The sequence below is a fragment of the Phyllobates terribilis genome, unplaced genomic scaffold (assembly GCF_046119375.1).
Source record: "Phyllobates terribilis strain yellow unplaced genomic scaffold, ASM4611937v1 Scaffold_22__1_contigs__length_20350403, whole genome shotgun sequence".
Lineage (NCBI taxonomy): Eukaryota > Metazoa > Chordata > Amphibia > Anura > Dendrobatidae > Phyllobates > Phyllobates terribilis.
The window spans coordinates 1,290,973-1,313,311 of NW_027362782.1; the positions used below are offsets into that span (position 1 = coordinate 1,290,973).

Here is a 22,339-nt window from a genome sequence, read left to right on the forward strand (position 1 = left end):
CCACAAGCACTTGTCCACTTGTCTGTGGTTAGGTGGTCCTTCCCAGTAACTGCGTTGGTGAGGGTACAGGTAATGTTCTGGAACCTGTGCTTGTATAAGGTGGGGACAGCACACCGGGAGAAATAGTGGCGGCTAGGGCCCGAGTACCGAGGGACAGCCGCTGCCATGAGGTTGCGAAAAACTTCCGCCTCCCCGAGCCTAAAAGGCAAAATTTCTAGTGCAGTCGAGAAATGTGTCAGTTTAGTATTGTGGCCTGTGGATGGGTGCCTGCGTATTTTCAAGGACTTGGGTAGGGACAACTGAATGCTTAGAGACAACTGAGGAATATGCCGACTCCAAGTAAAAAAAAATCTCCCTTATCCGCACATTCCTCAAACAAGAATCTGCAAAAACAATTGTGCATGCCCTCATGATCTCCCACCTTGACTACTGCAACCTCCTGCTCTGTGGCCTCCCTTCTCACACCCCTCTTATCTATCCTAAACTCTGCTGCCCGACTAATCCACCTGTCCCCCCGCTATTCTCCGGCCTCTCCTCTCTGTCAATCCCTTTACTGGCTCCCTATTGCCCGAGGACTCCAGTTCAAAATCCTAACCTTGGCATGCAAAGCCATCCACAACCTGTCTCTTCCATATATCTGTGACCTAGTCTGCCGGTACATACCTGCAGGCAACCTCTGATTCTCACAAGATCTCTTTCTCTACTCCCCTCTTATCTCCTCTTCCCACTATCGCATACAAGATTTCTCACGTGCTTCCCTCCTACTCTGGAATTCTCTACCCAAACATATCAGGCTCTCGACTATTGTGGAAACCTTCAAAAGGAAACTGAAAACCTACAACTTGCAGTGATCACCACTCCACTATAACGCTGCACGACCAGCTCTACCCTCACCTACTGTATCCTCACCCATCCCTAGTAGACTGTGAACCCTCGAGGGCAGGGTCCTCTCTACTACTGTACCAGTCGCCGTCACATTTTTGTTTAAGATTATTGTAATTGTTTTTGCTATGTGAACCCCTTTTTCACATGTAAGGTGCTATAATAATAAATAATGATAATAATAATGTGGTCCAGACTCACAGGTACTGAGACTGGACCATGTGGAAGACAGAGTGATGGTGGTTGCAAACTGACTGAAAGCAATATCTATTTATCTATTTATCTGCTATCCAACCAACAAACTTTTCTGAAATGGTGTGGAGGAGCATTTTTGTTTTTGGCTATTTATTTTTGCCTTATATACAAGTCATTACCCTGGAAAGGATGTCCCTTAACATTTTTTTTTCAGGAAAATCCATTTTGGCTTTGTTTTTGTATGTTTTATGGTGAGTCCGTAAAAGTGGTGTAATACTCTGACAACATTGTTCACAGCAATGTCCTGGGAGTCAGAGATGCTTCCAGGGGTCTTCCCCATGCTGTTCCCACATCATTTGAGCACTGATCCCATAAATTTGGCCAATTTTAGGCCCCCTCCAGACCTCTGGGGTGCAGCCAGATAAATGCTTGAGTTTCCCATTGGCTTACATAGGGCTTCGTTATTCGGGTCGAGCACCCGAGCATTATGATTTGCTCGACCCGAGCAATAAGCACCCAAGCATTTTAGTGCTCGCTCATCACTAGTTATTAGTAATGAGCAAGCACTAAAATGCTCGGATGCTCTTTACTCGATTCGAGCAAATCGTAATGCTCGGGTGCTCGACTCGAGTAATGAATATAATGGAAGTCAATGGGAAACTCAAGCATTTTTCTGGTAGCGCCGCCCCCACCCCCTGGATGTCTGGAGGCGTCTAAAAATTAAAATAAGGCACTGGATCATACACTAATAGAACCCACCAGCTCTTTAGGTTTCTAAAACTGTTTCATCAACTAGAAGGTGGAGCTTCAGAAATTTTTTTTTCCCATTATTAAGGAGTGTGTATCTTAGACTGGTAATGCGCATGCACTAAGTACATGAGCTGAAAAACATTTACCCCTGGGGGAGATACAAATATATCATTGTTAATGCAGGCATCATTAACACTAGTGATGCTCATTGCTCGGTTCGAGCAATGAGCCCAATGTAAGTCAAAGGGAAACTCAAACATTTTTCTGGAGGTTATCCCCCGGAGGTCGGAAGGGGGGCCTGTAAATTGGCCAAATCGATGGAAACCGTGCTCAAATGATGATGGAAAATTCTTTCCAGGGTAATGACTTGTATATAAGGCAAAATAAATAACCAAAAACAAAAATGCTCCTCCACACCTTGGGCTGTGTTCACACGTAGCACTTTTGATGCATTTTTGCACTTTTGAATTGCTTTCAACGGTGACAAATACATTCACCGGTAAATGTAATTTTAACATTTTACTAGCTTATCTGGTCATGTGGTGTGTGAGACATGATCAAACACATCCAGTGCTGAAATGACATGGGAACAGCATGGGGAAGACCCCTAGAAGCATCTCTGCATCCCAGGTCACTGCATAAAACCATGGTCATCAGATGTGATCCTATATTACTGCGATAATAATACAGACATTTTTGGCAACATGACAAATATTAAACTCCATTTAAAATGGGCAAGGGACGGGGAAGTGGACGTAATGGTGATGGTGCACGCAGAGACCGAAACCATGGGCAAGATGAAACTGTGCCTGCTGAGGGAGCACAACAAGCACCCACATCATGTCGACCTAGCTTCCTGTCCCACTTTCTAGGGGGCCACGGAATACCAATACATGTGAAAAGGGGTATACATAGCAAAAACAATTACAATAATCTTGAACAAAAACGTGACGGTGACTGGTACAGGAGGAGAGAGGACCCTGCCCGCGAGGGCTCACAGTCTACAAAGGATGGCTGAGGAGATCTTATGAGGATCGGAGGTTGTGTGCAGGTAAGCACTGGGAGGCTAGATCACAGATATATGGAGGAGACAGGTTGTGAATGGCTTTGTATGCCAAGGTTAGGGTTTTGAGCTGGAGTCTCTGGGCAATGGGGAGCCAGTGAAGGGATTGACAGAGAGGACATACATCTCCAAAGAGATTCGCAAGAAAAAAGGCATGTTTTTTTTTGTGGGAAAAAGGGACATTTTGTTGGGACCTGTCCTTTAATTCCTAAACAAAAGGAGACACGATTAACTCTTGGTAGTCTTGAGTTGGATAAACAAGGGGTGCATTTGTTGCCAACCTGCAGTTCCCGCTTTGTCCTGACAGCAGAGGTGGTGCTAGAGAGCAAAACCGTGAAAATTTCTGTGTTTGTTGACAGTGGAGCTGGAGTCAGCATGATTGGTGCTGAGTTTGTGAAAACTCATGGTCTTGCTTGCTGTCCTTTAGCTGAACCTATTTCCATCTTCTCCATCGACTCAGCGCCACTTGCACAGAAAGCATTTACTCAGATTGTATGTAATGTAAAACTGAGGCTGGGGTCAGTTCATTGTGAAATAATCTCTTTCTATGTAGTGGGCAATTTTCCCACACCGATTGTTTTGGGTATTGCTTGGCTTGTTAAACATAATCCGTTGGTGGATTAACAAACCGGGGAGATTATTGAATGGGGAGATTACTGTCATGAGAACTGTTTAGATATTTCCCTTGCTGCTGTCTCTGGAAATATTACCTGCTTTTCTGTCTGGTTTTAGGGACGTTTTTTTCTGAGAAGGGGTGTCAGGTTTTGCCTCCTCATCATGCTTATTGACTGTCCTATTAACCTGACCCCCAGTGCTAAACTACCGAAGTCCAGACTGTATAATCTTTCTGGCCCTGAGACACAAGCCATGAAGGATTTCATTGTGGAAAGTCTGGAGAAGGGACATGTGGTGCCCCTGCGGGTTCAGTCGCCACAGAGGTACTGCATCTCATCCAGAGGTGTGGTGCCCCACTCTCAGGTAAGGATGGAGTACTGCCCGGGACCCACCCACCTGCATCCAACACTAAACCATTCCAGACCAGCAGGTGGGCAAGATGCATGCGTACAGTGCTGAGCCCTGTCCCTGGTTGGAAGGGGGGGAACCAAGAGAGGGGGAACCATGTAGTGGGTGTGGGTGGAGGAAGAAGTTCAGGGGAGAACCTTCAGTAGGAGTATAAGAGGGGAACCATCTTGTAGGAGACAGAGCAGTCTGAGGAGAGAGTGAGAGAGAGCTGAGAGCAGGAGCTCTGTAGGAGCTCTGCTCAGGAGCAGAGGAGGAAGAAGCAGGGCCTAGTAAGAGAGGCCCAGGAGAACAGTCTGAGAGAGGATGGGAGGAGAAGGAAGGCTCCAAGAGGAACAGAGGGTAGCCCAGGGGCACGGGAAGTGCAGGAAGCCACCCATGTGCCCGAATCTACACGGACGTGGAGGGATCAGGCCGCAGAGGGGACCGGCCCCTAACTAGTGTAGAACTACAAGACTCAGCTAGAAAAACGGAGGCTACTGTACTTTCAAGGTGCAGCTGCCCAAAGCCACAATTATATTGCCTAAAAGGTGGCCACAAAGGGTCCAGGGGGCTGCACATCGCCCGACAAGATCCGAGGCTACCGGCTTGGGATGCTGATTGTGAGACGCGGGGCAAGAGAGCGAGAGCCAGCGCAGGGAAGATGACCGAGGAAGGCACATAGAACGGGGTTACATTTAAGTACTCATGAGAGACTTGAGAGTTTGCTGAATCCCTTCCATGGTGAGCACAGGACGACGTGGGAGGTTACACATTGGCCTTGTAACCTGGAGAATTTAACAACTGTGAGTAAAACTTGCAGACTGCACCCCGCTGTGTCCTGGAATTATTGCTGTGCCATCACCAGCCCTGCATTACACAGCACCAACAACATCTACCTCATAGTACCACTATATCCTGCACTGGAGCTTAGCTCTACCTGTGGAGAGCTAAACCAACTCTGCTGCGTCAGCTCCAGAGGATCTGCACCGCAGTGGTGGCTGTTAGAACCTTGCTGTTAGTTTTTTTTTCCTTTGCTGGTCACATGACCTTGTTGGCCTATTTAAGCCTGCTCCGCCCTTCTGGCTTTGCTGGACTTCATTGTATATCTACTTTCTAGCTAGCCTGTGCTCTGTATCTAACTCTGTTAGTTTGCTTGGTCTACGGACCTCTATGTTCTATCTATTTTGTTTGTTCGTCTGTCTGCTACTATTTCTGTTAGGAGGTGTCCCATATTCCTCCCAGTCCTTAGTACTTGTAGGGATTCCCTCCCCACATCTATAGGTCTCCGTACAGACTAGATTAGGACTTTAGCAGGTCTGATCGCAGGATCAGGTTCCCTGTTACATCGTAGGGTTTCAGCTGAGTCTTATAGTAGGGACAGATCTCCTCTCTTTCCTTAGCTTTGGTAGCAGAACATAACAGTAAGTCCAGCCTGCAAATTCTCTAAGGAAAGATTTTTCTGTTCCATCATGGTGTCGGTTCAGGATTTGGCTAAACACCTGCAGGGACTCTCTCTGGAAGTGGCCGAGCTCCGTCAGCACGTGAGTAACTGTCCTGGAGCATATTTCTTGGAGCCTAAGGTATGTTTGCCGGATTTATTTTTTGGTGAACATCGAGAATTTTTTTCATTTAAAAATGCTTGCTTATTGTATTTTCGTTTGAGACCCAAGTCCTCTGGGGATGAATCCCAGCGCGTAGGGTTCATAATGTCACTTTTGCGCAAAGAGCCTCAGGAGTGGGCCTTTTCTTTGCAACCTAGTGATACATGCTTCAGATCAGTGGATAGTTTTTTTTCTGCTTTAGGACTATTATATGATGATCCTGACCGTGTGGCATCAGCTGAGACTGAGTTGAGACGTTTAAAACAAGGATCAGGTAATGTGGAAAAATATTGTACTCATTTTCGTCGCTGGTCCACTCAAACAGGGTGGAACGATTCTGCTCTGAAAAGTCTATTTCTTGCTGGGCTCAGTGAAAGGGTTAAAGACCTGCTAATTGCTTATCCTACACCTGAAGATTTGCAACAGGCTATGCAATTAGCTATACGGGTGGATAGAAGACTTCGTGCTAGGGTTAATGAGAGCAAATCCTCTGCTATGTCAGTTTCTGGTTATGATAATGTGTGTACTAACAGTGGTGAACCGATGGAGATTGGATCGGTGACACCTCGCTCTCAAGAAAAAGATCGTCGTTTTTCGGAAGGCTTGTGTTTCTATTGCGGAAAATCTGGTCATTTGATTAAAGGCTGTGAGCTTCGTATGAAGAAAGAAAAAAAAATGGTCAGTCACGCCCGTATTGCCTGTTTAAATTCCAAGGGCATATTTTTAGCTGCTTCCACGATTGCTCAGGAAAAATTAATGGAATTTCGGGTGTTTGTTGATTGCGGGTCTACACTGAATGTAATTGATGGGGGATTCGTGGAAAAACTCAATTTAAATCCTGAACCTTTATCATCCCCCATTGCTGTGGTTTCTGTGGATGGCTCCCCTTTGAAGAATATTACTCTCAAGGTCAGTGAATTTCCTCTCACTATTAATGGTGTTCACCATGAGAAATTGGATTTGGTAGTGTTGAATAACTTGCCTTCTCCAGTAATATTGGGTTTGCCCTGGTTAAAATTTCACAATCCTGTACTGGATTGGTCTACCAGTGAAATTAAATCCTGGAGCCATAAATGTTATGACAAGTGTTGTAACGGGCGTATTGCAGCTTTGGATAGGGGAGAATTGTCTGTTCCTATTCAGGATTTTTGGAGAGTTTTTTCTGAGAAGGAATCGCAGGTTTTGCCTCCCCATAGAGACTATGATTGCTCTATTGAATTTGTCCCTGGAGCGACTCTTCCTAAAAGTCGTTTATTTAACCTTACTATTCCTGAGAGGAAGGCTTTGGAGGAATACATACAGACAAGTTTGGCCGCCGGTCACATTAGGCCCTCTAAGTCTCCTGTGGCGGTTGGATTTTTTTTTGTAAAAAAAAAGGACGGCGGTTTACGTCCTTGTCTGGATTTTCGTGAGATTAACAAAATTACGGTACGCAATCCTTACCCACTGCCATTGATTCCTGATCTGTTTAACCAGTTATCGGGGGCCAAGTGGTTCTCTAAAATTGACCTTAAGGGGGCATACAATCTGTTGCGCATGAAGGAGGGTGATGAATGGAAGACTGCTTTTAACACTCCTGTGGGTCATTTTGAGAATCTGGTTATGCCTTTTGGTCTTACCAATGCTCCTGCATTTTTTCAGAATCTGATTAATGACATCCTTAGACCTTTGATCGGTAAAAATGTGGTTGTGTATTTGGATGACATTTTGATTTATTCGCCAGATCTGGAGTCTCATTGGCGGAGCGTGCGTGAGGTATTACAATTATTAATGGACAATTCGCTTTTTGCTAAACTGGAGAAATGTGAGTTCGCTGTACAGAGAATTAGTTTTTTGGGCTACATTATCTCCAGCAAAGGTTTTGAGATGGATCCGGTTAAGGTTCAGGCTGTGTAGGAATGGCCTAGGCCTATTGGTTTGAAATCGATACAGAGGTTTTTGGGTTTCGCCAATTACTATAGAAAATTCATAAAAAATTTTTCTAGTATTGTCAAACCTCTGACTGATCTCACCAGGAAAGGTGCTGATGCGGTTCAGTGGTCTTCTGAGGCCATTGAAGCTTTTGTGTATCTCAAGGAGAGGTTCACCTCTGCTCCCATCCTTATGCAGCCTGATGTTACTAGGCCGTTTTTGGTTGAGGTTGATGCTTCCTCTGTGGGGGTTGGCGCAGTATTGTCTCAGGATAACGGGGATGGATTACATCCCTGTGCCTTTTTTTCAAAAAAATTTTCGGAGACTGAACTGAATTACGATATTGGTAATCGGGAATTATTGGCTATTAAACTCGCATTTGAACACTGGCGCCACTTCTTGGAAGGTGCGGAATTTCCCGTTCAGGTTCTTACGGATCATAAAAATCTGATATATCTTGATGCTGCCAAGCGCCTGAATGCCCGTCAGGCTAGGTGGGCACTGTTTTTCTCGCGGTTTAATTTCTCCGTTACTTACATCCCTGGTACTAAGAATGTTAAGGCGGATGCCTTGTCTCGCAGTTTTTCTCCCATAGTCGGTGCTGAGAAAGAGGAGAACATTTTACAAGAAGGTGTTGTGATAGCTGCTTTGGACTCCGTTTTGGAAGATGAGATTCTTAAAGCACAGGAGAATGCCCCATCTAACACTCCTCATGGGAGGTTGTTTGTGCCTGGGACCTTTAGGAGAGATTTGTTTGTTGAGTGTCACGAATCTCGGTTGGCAGGTCATCCCGGAATCTCTGAGACCAAGAGACTGGTGGGTCGCAGTTTTTGGTGGCCTGGATGGCAGAAGGAAGTCATTAAGTGGGTGCGCCAATGTACTATATGTGCTAGATCTAAGTCCTCACATACTCCTGCTGCGGGGTTGCTTTGTCCTTTGGAGGTCCCCAGTGCTCCTTGGACACATTTGGCTATGGACTTTATAACTGACCTTCCCCCCTCTGAGGGTTTTACTGTCATCTGGGTGGTCGTGGACCGTTTTAGCAAGATGTGTCACTTGGTTCCCTTTGTCAAACTGCCCTGCGCGAAAACTCTCGCTAAGGCCTTTGTCAAGGAAATTGTCAGACTTCATGGCGTTCCTACTGACATTGTTTCTGATAGGGGTCCTCAATTCGTGGCTCGTTTTTGGCGTGCCTTTTGTGACAGGTTGGGAATTCATTTGTCGTTTTCGTCCGGATATCATCCTGAATCTAATGGCCAGACAGAAAGGAAAAACCAGGATGTTGAGCAGTTCTTGCGTTGTTTTGTGGCAGACAATCAAGAGGGGTGGTCTGAGTTTCTGCCACTTGCCGAATTTGCTCTGAACAATCATACATCTTCTTCTGCTGGTTGTTCGCCTTTTTTTTGTTGTTCTGGGAGACATCCGTCGTTTGGGTCGTTCTCCAAGTTGGGATCTGCCGTGCCTGAGGAGGAGAATTTTTCCGGTGATTTGGACAGAGTTTGGACTGATGTGCGTGGTAATCTTCAGGAGGCCAACAGAAAATCTAAAGACTACTTTTATAGGAAACGACAGGAGGTTTTGTTCGCTGTTGGTGACATGGTCTGGTTGTCCTCTAGGAATCTGCGGTTGAGGATTCCTTCTAAGAAATTGGGTCCCAAGTTTGTAGGGCCCTTTAAGGTGCTTCAGGTTGTCAACCAATCTGCTGTTAGGTTGGAGGTTCCTACCTCCTGGAGAATTAATCCGGTATTTCATGTCTCTCTGTTAAAAAAAGCTGTTGTGTCGGATGGTGACGACTCTGCCTCTGTTCCTCCGGTGGTGGAGGACGGGGAATATGAAATTTCTCGCATCCTTGACTCTAGACGGTATAGAGGTAGTTTGCAGTATCTTGTGGTCTGGAAAGGTTTCGGACCCGAGGATAACTCTTGGGTGAGGTCAGATGATGTTTCCGCGTCCAGACTTATCAGAGCGTTTCACAGGAGATTTCCTGATAAGCCTGGTCCTAGGGGATCCGGAGGATCCTCTTAGAAGGGGGGGTACTGTTAGAACCTTGCTGTTAGGTTTTTTTTCCTTTGCTGGTCACATGACCTTGTTGGCCTATTTAAGCCTGCTCCGCCCTTCTGGCTTTGCTGGACTTCATTGTATATCTACTTTCTAGCTAGCCTGTGCTCTGTATCTAACTCTGTTAGTTTGCTTGGTCTACGGACCTCTATGTTCTATCTATTTTGTTTGTTCGTCTGTCTGCTACTATTTCTGTTAGGAGGTGTCCCATATTCCTCCCAGTCCTTAGTACTTGTAGGGATTCCCTCCCCACATCTATAGGTCTCCGTACAGACTAGATTAGGACTTTAGCAGGTCTGATCGCAGGATCAGGTTCCCTGTTACATCGTAGGGTTTCAGCTGAGTCTTATAGTAGGGACAGATCTCCTCTCTTTCCTTAGCTTTGGTAGCAGAACATAACAGTGGCCCCATATAGCCGCATACCACAGGTGGCGTCACGAACATTATCTCTAAAACTTTATTCCCCTTTTATTGACCGCCCTGGGTCATGGACCAGGTCACTGCCACCGTGACATCCTCAGCAACGACTGGCCTGGCTACCGAGTACCCCACGGCCCATGGGGCGCGTCAGACAAATTAGACTCTCATCTTTGCCCGTGGAGGCAGGGTTCTTCTTTGTGAAAAAAAAATATGGTGATCTACGTCCCTGTTTAGATTTCCAGGAATTAAATCAAATTACCATCCTTGATCCATACCCTCTTCCTCTGATTCCTGATTTGTTCAGCCAGGTTGTAGGAGCTAAGGTATTCTCCAAGTTGAATTTAAAGGAAGCCTACAATCTGGTTAGAATCAAAGAAGGGGATGAATGGAAAACAGCGTTCAATAAACCGGAAGGACATATAGAGAGTCTGGTTGTGCCTTTTGGTTTGACCAATGCACCTGCGGTATTCCAGCATTTCATAAATGATATTTTCCATCATTTGGTGGGGAGGTTTGTAGTAGTTGATCTGGACGATATTTTGGTTTACTCACCTGATTTTTATACCAAACTGGAAAAATGTGTTTTCGCTGTTCAGAAGGTGCAGCTTTTGGGGTACTTGTGGTGTGGCACCCTGCTACCACAGGTACTACAGGACCCAAAAGGGTGCATGGACGGACTTCTCCACAAGAGGCCCTCATTACAAACAAACACCTCCACCCTTCCACCTCATACCACCAGAGGGAGCCCTGTTACGGATATATAAGCCGGAGGGTGGAGTCAGCTAGTCAGTTAGTTAGTCAGTCTGAGAGTGAGTTCAGTCAGACAGTGTGCTGGCACTTAGACCAGTGAAGAAACAGCATGTCTGCTGCTGTGTTGAGGGCCCTAAGTGTGGCCGAGGTAAAGAGAGAGGAGTTAAGGGGGCAGAGGAGCATCACAGGCTCACCCCAAGACACAATCCGGACACCGGGTCCGCGCCTACAGTGTTCTCTACACCCAGTAGGGAGAACCGGCATACCAGGAGGCTTCCAGACCCCTGGTCATCCTGAAGCTACTATCAAATATAGGACTAGGAACCACGAAGGCCCTGGCGTCCAGGGATAGTGGTTGCCAAAGGAAAGTCCTACTACCAAGCGGTCAGGTGAGAGAGCAACGCAACATAGAAGCCAGGCCAAGTTCCAGGCTGGCCAGAAGCTTAGAGAGAGGGAGACACGGATCAGGAGTCCTCATACCCGCTCACTGGGGAGAGTCCTGAAGTGCACCCTTCCTAGCAAGTACCCTGGACCATACCTGCCGTTACACCAGTAAAGGTACTGAAGCGAATCCCCTGTGTGCGTGTCCGTCATTCCCCCTGACCCGACCGGGCCATCTCTCACCTGCATCCCATCCATCCACACTGCCCCGGGGGGCCCGCTCCGCCTGTGGGGAGCAGAAACATCCCGGCTGCCATTCCATCACCCCCGGAGGTCTGCAGCAGCGTCGGTAACTATTACCGGAAACCACAGGAGGCGTCACAAAACTAACTGTTAACACTAAAACCCCTTTTTTTAAAGAGTGACCCCAGGGTACGGGCCCGGGAGCCGACTGCTGTAACATCCCAAGAAGGTAAAGGCCCGGGTACCGAGTCCCCCATATATCCCCCTGGGCGAGTCATCTCTTTTCTGGCGTCACAAACAGGATTTAGTGCCCGTTATCACAGGGTACTGTGTGCCCCAGAAGAACGGGCACCATTATGTGCGTACTCAAAGACAACAAGGAATCACCTCCCATCGTGGGCCGGGTTCCAGAATGGCAACAAAAGCGAGGCCCACCCCAAGCAACAGTGACCATGTATGTAGATGTGTCTGTCAAGGTGGGGGGGCCGCTCCTAGGAGTAACCGACAACAGGCTGCCATAGAACCGCCCCCGAAAGGGGAGAGGAGGAGAAAAGCAGTGGAGACAGGGTGCGGTCTTAACCAGTCTAGACAGACCGCACCAGGCAGCCAGCATGGAAGGAGGTCAGGACTAGAGATGAGCGTTGTTCTACTCGAACTGTTCGCCAATCTCAAATTCGAGCTGTTTTGGGCGGTGTTCGAGCCGTTCGGCGAACACGAACAATTTGAGAAAAATTCGGCTGTTCGAGGTTATGTTCGATAACTGTTCGTGCACCAAAATCATAACTGGATTTTTTCTCAGTAATGATGAAAATTAATGTTAATACGCAGTTTGAGTGTACAGCGGGGTGGGGGGAGGGGCAGGGGATGGATCTCTGCAGGAACAATGAAGATCTCCATTTTTTTTTCTCTTTCCCGCATTTGCAGTGGGGAGGTGCAATCTGTCAGCCTATCAGCAGCGCACACACGGAGCGAAGTGCTTTTTTTCACACAAGCAAGGGCATGTGTCATTGGCAGTGTATGTCACATGTCCTTGCCCTATAAGACCAAGCCATTTTCCCCGTCGCCACCATTTTCTCACTGCTGCAGCTGCGTGTTAGACGGCACCGCTGTTGCTGTGTGCGCTATACCTTGTTAATTTCAAGCCAATTTTCGCACAAATATACAGATAGCTTGGGAGTAGGGAATAGTTGTGATTGCAGTCCTTTTAAGGACTAGGTTACAGCATTTCCTACGACTTTTATCAGGGAGGTCTGTGCTCTTAAATAGATAGATTGTGGGAGTAAAGACTAATTGTAATTGGAGTCCTTTTCAGGACTAGGTTACATCAGTTCCTATCAGTTTTTGCCAGGCAGGTCTGTGCCAGTGCTGTGCAAGTTTTTTTCACAGCATTTGGCTGAATCTAGCAAAGCTAATCCTTTTTGGCCTATTGCAGAGTGTGTTAGTCAGTGGAGTAGCCTATCTGTGTTGCAAGATATACCACCTGTGTATAGAATACCAATTTTTTTACTGCACCTAGTGAAGTAAAATCTTTTGGGCATAGCATCATTCTATTAGTCCATCTATACTGACCTCCATCAGGTTGCAAACTGAATATAATTTTTTTCTGCATCTAGCTCTGAAAAAATATTTGGCCTTCCAGCAGTGTGTCGGACTTTCTCTATTAGTCCATCTATACTGACCTCCATCAGGTTGCAAATTAAAAATAATTTTTATCTGCATCTACAGTACCTCTGAAAAAATATTTGGGCTTCTAGCTGTGTGTGGGACTTGTTGTATTAATCCATCTATACTGACCTCCATCAGGTTGCAAACTGAATATATTTTTTTCTGCATCTACCTCTGAAAAAATATTGGGCTTCTAGCTGTGTGTGGGACTTGTTGTATTAGTCCATCTATACTGACCTCCATCAGGTTGCAAACTGAATATATTTTTTTCTGCATCTACCTCTGAAAAAATATTGGGCTTCTAGCTGTGTGTGGGTCTTGTTCTATTAATCCATCTATACAGACCTCCATCAGGTTGCAAACTGAATATAATTTTTTTCTGCATCTAGCTCTGAAAAAATATTTGGCCTTCTAGCAGTGTGTGGGACTTGTTCTATTAGTCCACCTATACTGACCTCCATCAGGTTGCAAATTCAAAATAATTTTTTGTATGCATCTAGCTCTGAAAAAATATTTGGCCTTCTAGCAGTGCGTGGGACTTTCTCTGTTAGTCCATCTATACTGACCTCCATCAGGTTGCAAACTGAATATAATTTTTTTCTGCATCTAGCTCTGAAAAAATATTTGGCCTTCCAGCAGTGTGTCGGACTTTCTCTATTAGTCCATCTATACTGACCTCCATCAGGTTGCAAATTAAAAATAATTTTTATCTGCATCTACAGTACCTCTGAAAAAATATTTGGGCTTCTAGCTGTGTGTGGGACTTGTTGTATTAGTCCATCTATACTGACCTCCATCAGGTTGCAAACTGAATATATTTTTTTCTGCATCTACCTCTGAAAAAATATTGGGCTTCTAGCTGTGTGTGGGACTTGTTGTATTAGTCCATCTATACTGACCTCCATCAGGTTGCAAACTGAATATATTTTTTTCTGCATCTACCTCTGAAAAAATATTGGGCTTCTAGCTGTGTGTGGGACTTGTTGTATTAATCCATCTATACTGACCTCCATCAGGTTGCAAACTGAATATATTTTTTTCTGCATCTACCTCTGAAAAAATATTGGGCTTCTAGCTGTGTGTGGGTCTTGTTCTATTAATCCATCTATACAGACCTCCATCAGGTTGCAAACTGAATATAATTTTTTTCTGCATCTAGCTCTTAAAAAATATTTGGCCTTCTAGCAGTGTGTGGGACTTGTTCTATTAGTCCACCTATACTGACCTCGATCAGGTTGCAAATTCAAAATAATTTTTTGTATGCATCTAGCTCTGAAAAAATATTTGGCCTTCTAGCAGTGTGTGGGACTTTCTCTGTTAGTCCATCTATACTGACCTCCATCAGGTTGCAAACTGAATATAATTTTTTTCTGCATCTAGCTCTGAAAAAATATTTGGCCTTCTAGCAGTGTGTCGGACTTTCTCTATTAGTCCATCTATACTGACCTCCATCAGGTTGCAAATTAAAAATAATTTTTATCTGCATCTACAGTACCTCTGAAAAAATATTTGGGCTTCTAGCTGTGTGTGGGACTTGTTGTATTAGTCCATCTATACTGACCTCCATCAGGTTGCAAACTGAATATATTTTTTTCTGCATCTACCTCTGAAAAAATATTGGGCTTCTAGCTGTGTGTGGGACTTGTTGTATTAGTCCATCTATACTGACCTCCATCAGGTTGCAAACTGAATATATTTTTTTCTGCATCTACCTCTGAAAAAATATTTTGCTTCTAGCTGTGTGTGGGACTTCTTGTATTAGTCCATCTATACTGACCTCCATCAGGTTGCAAACTGAATATATTTTTTTCTGCATCTACCTCTGAAAAAATATTGGGCTTCTAGCTGTGTGTGGGACTTGTTGTATTAGTCCATCTATACTGACCTCCATCAGGTTGCAAACTGAATATATATTTTTCTGCATCTACCTCTGAAAAAATATTGGGCTTCTAGCTGTCTGTGGGTCTTGTTCTATTAATCCATCTATACTGACCTCCATCAGGTTGCAAATTAAAAATAATTTTTATCTGCATCTACAGTACCTCTGAAAAAATATTTGGGCTTCTAGCTGTGTGTGGGACTTGTTGTATTAGTCCATCTATACTGACCTCCATCAGGTTGCAAACTGAATATATTTTTTTCTGCATCTACCTCTGAAAAAATATTGGGCTTCTAGCTGTGTGTGGGACTTGTTGTATTAGTCCATCTATACTGACCTCCATCAGGTTGCAAACTGAATATATTTTTTTCTGCATCTACCTCTGAAAAAATATTGGGCTTCTAGCTGTGTGTGGGACTTGTTGTATTAGTCCATCTATACTGACCTCCATCAGGTTGCAAACTGAATATATTTTTTTCTGCATCTACCTCTGAAAAAATATTGGGCTTCTAGCTGTGTGTGGGTCTTGTTCTATTAATCCATCTATACAGACCTCCATCAGGTTGCAAACTGAATATAATTTTTTTCTGCATCTAGCTCTGAAAAAATATTTGGCCTTCTAGCAGTGTGTGGGACTTGTTCTATTAGTCCACCTATACTGACCTCGATCAGGTTGCAAATTCAAAATAATTTTTTGTATGCATCTAGCTCTGAAAAAATATTTGGCCTTCTAGCAGTGTGTGGGACTTTCTCTGTTAGTCCATCTATACTGACCTCCATCAGGTTGCAAACTGAATATAATTTTTTTCTGCATCTAGCTCTGAAAAAATATTTGGCCTTCTAGCAGTGTGTCGGACTTTCTCTATTAGTCCATCTATACTGACCTCCATCAGGTTGCAAATTAAAAATAATTTTTATCTGCATCTACAGTACCTCTGAAAAAATATTTGGGCTTCTAGCTGTGTGTGGGACTTGTTGTATTAGTCCATCTATACTGACCTCCATCAGGTTGCAAACTGAATATATTTTTTTCTGCATCTACCTCTGAAAAAATATTGGGCTTCTAGCTGTGTGTGGGACTTGTTGTATTAGTCCATCTATACTGACCTCCATCAGGTTGCAAACTGAATATATTTTTTTCTGCATCTACCTCTGAAAAAATATTGGGCTTCTAGCTGTGTGTGGGACTTGTTGTATTAGTCCATCTATACTGACCTCCATCAGGTTGCAAACTGAATATATATTTTTCTGCATCTACCTCTGAAAAAATATTGGGCTTCTAGCTGTGTGTGGGACTTGTTCTATTAGTCCATCTATACTGACCTCCATCAGGTTGCAAACTGAATATATTTTTTTCTGCATCTACCTCTGAAAAAATATTGGGCTTCTAGCTGTGTGTGGGACTTGTTGTATTAGTCCATCTATACTGACCTCCATCAGGTTGCAAACTGAATATATTTTTTTCTGCATCTACCTCTGAAAAAATATTGGGCTTCTAGCTGTGTGTGGGACTTGTTCTATTAGTCCATCTATACTGACCTCCATCAGGTTGCAAACTGAATATATTTTTTTCTGCATCTACCTCTGAAAAAATATTGGGCTTCTAGCTGTGTGTGGGACTTGTTGTATTAGTCCATCTATACTGACCTCCATCAGGTTGCAAACTGAATATATATTTTTCTGCATCTACCTCTGAAAAAATATTGGGCTTCTAGCTGTCTGTGGGTCTTGTTCTATTAATCCATCTATACAGACCTCCATCAGGTTGCAAACTGAATATAATTTTTTTCTGCATCTACCTCTGAAAAAATATTGGGCTTCTAGCTGTGTGTGGGACTTGTTGTATTAGTCCATCTATACTGACCTCCATCAGGTTGCAAATTGAATATAATTTTTTTCTGCATCTAACCCAGCCAATAGTTTTGGCCTAATACCACAGTTTGGCCACTCAGCTCTGCTCGGTTCCCATCCATTGTTTTTTTGTGCAAACAACTCCAGAGTTGTGAATTAGTTAACCACCAAAATGAGTGGAAAAAGGCCTGCTGCTGGTGGAAAGGGGAATAGGCGTGTTGGGAAGGGGAAAAAAGGTTGTGTCCGTGGGGTAGGTGTTAAAGCAACAGTAACATCTGCAGAAGAAAGACCATCTTCCAGCCAAACTAAAATGTCTACTTCTTTTAGCGGACAATGTGATAAGATCCCTTTCTTACGGCCACGCCAATCGCTACAAATTCCAGATGAGGCACAAAAACAGCAGGTGCTTCAACGGATATCAAGTGCTCCTTTAAGTGGGCTCTCCTCCACATCAACTTCAACATCACAAATACTCCAGTCCTCAAAGGTGTCACCCCAATCGCACTTGCTTCCTCACAGCTCCCAAATCTCCAGCTGCCCGTCTAAGTATGAGGTAGAACAGATGGTTGAGTCTGCAGAGCTGTTTACTCATACTATAGCCTGGGAATCAGAGGTCGACTCCAGCGCTTCTGTGAATCCAGACGAGGAAATGATCTGCACTGATGCCCAGAATCTTTATGAGTCGGATCCAGGACCAGACGCAGAAGGTTCTGACCATAATGTAGACCCTCATTCCCAAACTGTAACTCCTGTTGGTGGAGACAATGAGGAAGACGATGATAAGACTCAAATACCTGATTGGAGCGACAACTTTAGTTTTTTGTCAGGGCAGGAACAGGTTGGCTCTGAGGACGACGGGTGTGATAACGCACAGGGTGATGATGATGAGGTTGGAGATCCCACTTACTGTCAACCCACAGTCAGCCAAGAGATGAGGTCAGCAGAGGAGGTGGAGGAAGATGCTAGTGACGACGAGGTCAGGTTGCGCCTTCCTGGACAGAGACGTAGTACTGGAAGCACGTCAACAACTGCATCCTCAAACACAACTCTGCCTCTCACCACAGGTCGCATGGGTGCTAAGCCTTGCATAGCCTGGGCATTTTTTCAGATCGATAAAGATGACCCAACTCGTGTTATCTGTAACATTTGTCAGCAAAAGCTAAGTAGAGGCCAAAAAATACATAGTTTGAGTACTTCATGCATGAACTGGCACATGGACATGAAGCATAAGTTGCAGTGGGAAGCTCAGTGTGCTACAATGCGGCCTAGCCGGCCGGGCCAACCACCGTCTGCCATATCTTGTGCATCCGGGGCCTCTTCATCCTCTGTTTTGGGGCGCAGACCTGCCACCTCTTTACCCGCAACAGCCAGCGTGATTGGCAGGTCATCATTTTCTTTGGAGGTGGGAACACCATCTGGTGTTGAGCGCTGTCCGACATCGATAGCACCACCTTTGGATCAAGGCAACCTAACATGTCCGCCTGCATCTTCCTCACAGACCGGCAGTTTGCCGGGGACACCCTTATCAACCCCGTCTAAGCACAATAGCCAGCCCTCGGTCCCTCAGATGTGGACAAGTAAAAGACCATTTCCTCCTAGCCATGAGAAAGCTAAGAGGTTGAATTTCACCATCTGCAAGCTCTTGGCTACAGAAATGCTGCCTTTCCGCCTGGTGGACACAGAGGATTTTCGAGACCTTATGTCCGTCGCAGTGCCCCAGTACCAGATGCCCAGTCGGCACTACTTCTCAAAGAAAGGTGTGCCTGCGCTCCACCAGCATGTCGCACACAACATCACCGCTTCTTTGAGAAACTCTGTGTGTGACAGGGTGCATTTCACCACAGACACTTGGACGAGTAGGCATGGACAGGGGCGTTACATGTTGCTGACTGGGCACCTGGTAACTATGGTGACAGCAGGACAAGGGGCTGCAGTCCAAGTCTTGCCGTCCCCACGAGTTGTGCGTCAATCCTCTTTATGTCAAAGTTCCTCCACTGCTTCTGCCTCCTCAACCTCCTCTCGGTCTTCCACCTGCACCCAAAGCCTGTCTGGTCATGCCACAAGCTTTCTAACTGCGCAGAAGGGATCCTGCACACCTCCTTACTATGCTGGCAGTAGGGCTCAACGTCATCAGGCGGTTTTTACATTGAAATGTCTGGGAAATGTGAGTCACACAGCTGAGGAGTTGTGGTCAGCTCTGGAGAACCAATTTCATGAATGGTTGTCTCCACTGGACCTGAAACCAGGGAAGGCCGTGTGCGACAATGCTGCAAACCTGGGTGCGGCCCTTCGCCGGGGCAATGTCACACACGTGCCTTGTATGGCTCACGTCTTGAACCTGGTTGTCCAGCAACTTTTAGCCCACTATCCCAGACTAGATGGCCTTCTGCAGAGGACACGGTCGCTGTGTGCTCACTTCCGCCGTTCGCATCCCGCAGCTCAGCGACTTACATCTCTACAGAAGTCGTTGGGCCTGCCACTTCACCGGCTAAAATGCGATGTGCCTACCCGGTGGAATTCAACTCTGCACATGTTGCAGCGACTGTGGCAGCACCGACAAGCCCTGGTGCAATACGTTCTGACGTATAGCCTGGGCCAACGAGATTCAGAGGTGGGGCAAATCACGCTGGAGGAGTGGTCTCAGATCAGGGACCTATGCACCCTTCTGCACAGTTTTGAAAGGGCTAACATCTGCAAGGTCCAGCCGGTCGGCAGCACCAAGGCGGCAGGCATGTGAGGGTGGGGGAGATGGTTTTACCAGGGCGCATGGTAGCAGCCAAACTAGTGAGGAAGGTGCAGGAGCCCAGGAAGAAGTGGAGGACGAACTGATGGAAGACTCATCAGATGAGGGAGACCTTGATCACATTTCTGTTGTGCGAGGTTGGGGGGAGAGGACAGAGGAAGGAAGCATGATTGTTACCTCGCCACCAACACAACAGGGACTTGGTGCTCCTGGATGCGCAACACACATGAGTGCCTTCTTGCTGCACTACCTGCAACATGACCCTCGAATTGTGAGAATTAGAAATAATCCTGACTACTGGGTTGCCACACTGTTAGATCCCCGGTACAAAAGTAAATTTGCAGAAATTATTCCTGCCATAGAAAGGGATGCACGCATGCAGGAGTATCAGCAGAGACTGTTGCAGAATCTTACATGTGCTTTTCCACAAAATACCAGTGGTGCACGTAGTGAATCTCACAGTTCCAACTTGCCAACCGTGGGACCGTCAAGTGTTCAGCACTCAAACCGTAACAGAACCACAGTATCTGCTGGTAACATCAATTTTGCGGAATCATTTCACCACTTTTTTAGCCCATCCTTTGCAAGGCCACAGGAGACAAGAAGTCTGACACATAGTCAACGCCTAGAGACGATGGTACAGGAGTATCTCCAAGTAAACATTGAAGCCTCGACTGTGTCACTGGACCCTTGCTCTTTTTGGGCTTCCAATCTGGATAAATGGCCGGAGCTAGCCACTTACGCCTTGGAGATCTTGTCATGCCCCGCAGCCAGCGTTCTGTCTGAACGTGTGTTCAGCGCTGCTGGTGGTGAGCTGACAGATAAGCGCACGCGGCTCTCCACTGATAATGTAGACAGACTCACGTTCATAAAGATGAACAAATCATGGATCCGAAACGACTTTTCTACCCCTGTGTCATCCTGGGGAGAGTAAAAGCTTGATGATTGGTTAAAATCACCCTACCAACCGTTTTAAGCTTTCAAATTACTAATCATGTTTATCTGTATCTTGACTGGAAAATAATTTGGGCTTTGTAGCAGTGTGCAGCACTGATCCTATTAGGCCATCTATACTAAAGCTTCACCAGATTTAAAAAATAATTTTTAGCTGCATCTAGCCCGGAAAATAATTTTGGGGCTCCGAGATGCGCAAGACACATAAGTGCCTTCTTGCTGCACTACCTGCAGCATGACCCTCATATTGTCAGAATTCGAAGTAATCATGACTACTGGGTTGCCACACTCTTAGATCCCCCAAACTTTTCGATCAACCTTTTCATTTTAATAAAGACCAAAAAAATGGTCATTTTTGAAATTATAAGCATTAGCAGGTTGTTAGAAACTGAAATCAAACAGTTTTCAACTCAAAACTTTATTCTAGGTGATGTTACATTTTCACATAGGACCCCTTGTTCGAAAGGAGCTTCTGAACTCTCTCGTCCATTGAATTTGTCAGGTTTTGGATGGTTTCTGCTTCAATTGTTTTGCATGAGGACAGAATACCCTCCCAGAGCTGTTGCTTAGATGTGAACTGCCTCCCGCCATCATAGACACTCCTTTTAATGATGCTCCAAAGGTTCTGAATGGGGTAGAGGTCAGGGGAGCATGGGGGTCACACCATAACTTTGTCCCCTTTTATGCCCATATCAGCCAGAGATGCAGATGTGTTATGTGCAGCATGAGATGGTGCATTATCATGCAGAAAAATGATCTTGCTGTGAAATACACGGTTCTTCTTCTTGAACCATGGCAGGAAGTGCTGTTTGAGAAAATCCACATACATTATGGAGTTCATCTGTAGCGCCTTCAGGGATCCTAAAGGGGCCGACAATCTCTCTCCCCATGATTCCAGCCCAAAACATTACTCCACCTCCTCCTTGTTGGCGCTGTAGCCGTGTTTGCGTGGGGTGTCCATCAACCAGCCATCCTCCACTCCATCCATCTGGACCATCGAGCGCTGCACGGCACTCATCCGTGAACAAAACTGTTTTGAAATCAGTCTTCATGTAATGTTTGGCCCACTGGAGCCGTTTCTGCTTGTGTGAAGTGGATAGAGGAGGTCGACAGGATGGCGTATGCACAGCTGCAAACCTCTGAAGGACCCTGCATCTTGTTGATCGGGGGACGTTGGAGGCACAAGCAGCTTCAAAAACTTATCTGCTGCTATGACAAGTCTTTTTTGCCGCTGCTCTTTCAACCTGACGTAATTGCCTGTAGGAAAGAGTCCTCAATTTGCCCTTATCAGCACGCACACGTGTGTACTGTGAATCAGCTACATACTTCTTGATTGCCAAGACACTTCATCCTGATCATCGCACAATGTTGATTGTAGTCATGCCTTGACCTAAACACTCCACAATTTGTTGCTTCTCAGCAGCCGACACATCCTTTTTCTTTCCCATTTTGGCAGAAAATGTAGGCTGCTTAATAATGTGAGAGAGCCTTCTTAAGTAGTCTTGCCTTTCATTGGACACACGTGCCAAACTAATTAGCACAGGTGTCTGCAATTGCTTACAGTGATATAAAGAGCCCTGACACACATCACCATCAATGAGTTTAACTGACAAACAAACAAATTCTTCCCTTATCACTCCTAAACACTTTTTGCATAATAATTTGGAACGCAGTGTACATGTGCTTTTCCACAAAACACCAGCGGTTCACGTAGTGAATCTTACAGTTCTAACTTGCCAACCGTGGTCTGTATGGAGTTGTTCAATAAAGGGCCCAAAATTAAGATAACATAGATGGGAGAGGTCTGTATGAATAGGAATTCCTAAGTATTTGATACCCTGTGAGGGCCAGGCAAAGGGAAAGTTGGACTGGATGGAATCCTATATGGATTTGGGGAGGGAGACATCGAGGGCCTCAGACTTCGCTGCATTGATTTTAAAATTTGACCATGTAACAAAGTGATCTATTTCAGCCATAACAGCATGGATGGA

General features: G+C 45.4%; 1 protein-coding gene across 1 annotated transcript in view; it reads right to left on the reverse strand.

Annotated features, from left to right (window-relative positions):
• Positions 1 to 22,339, reverse strand: part of LOC141176270 (cartilage oligomeric matrix protein-like) — a 1,029,762-nt gene that overhangs the window by 799,532 nt on the left and 207,891 nt on the right. The window lies entirely within an intron of this gene.